The following is a 2263-nucleotide window of genomic DNA, read 5'->3' on the forward strand; positions in this document are numbered from 1 at the left end:
ACCCTCCTTAAATACATGAATTTGCAGGGGCGCTGATTGGCTTGGCCCTGGTCAGAGGTGGGTCTGACAAAGGAAGAGGGGGATCTTTTCAGGAAGCTTCTTAAAGGGCCATCTCCATAGCCCTTTCCCCGTTACCAAAGACACAACCAAAAACCCCTCACAGAAAACCCAATATATCCCCCCACTGTGTAGCAGACTGTTATGTGCAGCAGCACTAGCTACTGCCAGCTACTCTTTGGGCAGTCCTGTTACACTGTGGCACGTTGCAGAGCCTTGTGTATGGGACTGACTTCAACCTACCCCCAAGCTAAACAACACACAGCTGGAGGAGGCCGTCTGTTTTAATGGTCTTGTACAAAATGCTGCATGCAACCTCTTAGAGTTCATGAGCTTGTCTGAAAATAGTGACTGTATTTGGTTCTTGTAATAGAGAGAGGCAGTTGTGGCTAGTTTAAGGAAGAGGTATGCTCCTAAGCCTCGCTGGAATTTACGTTGGGAGTATTGCTCAGAGGAGACATCCCTGCTGCTCAAAGGCAGGTAGTGTCATAAATAAATGGCAGTTAAATTGAGAAGGAGAAAGAGGAGATTGGAAAGTGCAAGAAATAATAATCAGAAGTTAAATATCCCTAAGGAAAATATCAACTATAGCATATCTAAAGTACAGCACAATGTTTAAGGTCAGAGTAATTCTGTCTTCAAGCCACATCATTGCCAGTATTAAGAATAAAAAGAAGAGATAATGTAAATAGTCTTGACACCGTGTTTTCATTTCAGACTTAGTACAAAGACTTGCAATATCACAGTCGTTCAAGTCCCTCCTGTTTAGACCAGACCCACCTTTTCCACACTGTTTCTGTGTTTTTGCCATTTCTGCCACACCAGCCTACTCTCACCTTGAACAAGTCTTCACCTGTACCTCTGTTCCTTTTCCGTGAAATGTGGGTGATAGTACAGCAAGCCTGCAAGGAAAAAATGCCCTGGATGAACATTATCATAGTGGGTGCTGCGGAACATAGCTTAAGGTAATATCCTCTCAAACATAAGGTGAATTCAGGTTTTAAATTGCCACAATGACATGATAGCCTAAAATTTCTGGTCCAGCTGCCCTTGTCGTTTTAGGATGTTTCAGAATCAGATTCCTGTGAAGGACACTGCAGCAATACGCAATGCAATGCGTCTGAGGGATCATACATGCTGGTTCACATTAGTGCCCCTTAGTATGTAGGGCTGGTTGTCAGTCAAAGGCTACCTTCATCCAAGCTCAAATTAACTTCATGTTGTTCAGTGATACCCGCTCTGCATTCATCTGCTGCTTCTCCTCTGCTGTTTAGACTAATGATGACAGAGCCTGCACAATTGTTAAGTGTTTGCTGTAGTGTTCATGCTTACATTCTTGGAGAAGCTTGAAAAAAAACCCCACCAAAAATTAAGGCCAAGAACACAAGCATTTCCAAAACACTTATAGATATGACCACTGAACTTATATTTGATAAGAAAAGGAGCTCCTATGTTCATGAAGGTGCTGGGAATGCCACAGAATATTCTAGAAACATGAAGGACAAGAAGGTGATTGGAATGAGGAGTCGGCATGGATTCAGCAAGGGAAACTCTGCTTGCCCAACCTGATACCCTTCTATGGTGAAATGACTGGTTTGGGAGAAGAGGGAAGTGCAGTGGCCATTTTCCACTTAGACTTCAGGAAGGATTTTTCCACTGTCTCCCAGAATACACTCATGGAAAAGCTGAAGATTGGGCTGGCTGAGCAGATAGGGAAGTGAAATGAAAATTCACTCCTCTGCAGTGGGATGCAAGGACAGAATCAGAAGGGTAAAAGGGAGGAAACTTGTGGGTTCAAGTCAAGACAGTTTTGTAATTAAAAAAAAAAGGTAATGGAAAAAAAACACATTATGCTAGAAAGACAGAGGATAATAAAGCCCCAGAACAAGTGGTGCAGAAGTAAAGGATTTCTCCTGCCCAACCAGAAAATGCTGAGTCAGTTCCTGGGAAATGGCAGCCCCTACAAACCTACATTACGCCAAACCCCTAAAACCTACCAAACACCAAAACCACCATGGCACGCTGCCTCAGCCTATCAAGGTAAACCAACCTGGACAGGGGTCCCCAGCCCTCCCTCCTGCTGCTCCAGAGAGGCAGTGGGGTGTCCCCAGGCACTGTGGGGACAGGGATTGGGTTCCTCAGCCCCAGCAAGGAGCCAGCTCTGAGGCAGTGCTCTGGTCACCACTGTACCCCTGCCTCTCCTGCA

This window comes from Mesitornis unicolor, unplaced genomic scaffold (assembly GCF_000695765.1).
Source record: "Mesitornis unicolor isolate BGI_N332 unplaced genomic scaffold, ASM69576v1 scaffold5757, whole genome shotgun sequence".
Classification (NCBI taxonomy): Eukaryota; Metazoa; Chordata; class Aves; order Mesitornithiformes; family Mesitornithidae; genus Mesitornis; species Mesitornis unicolor.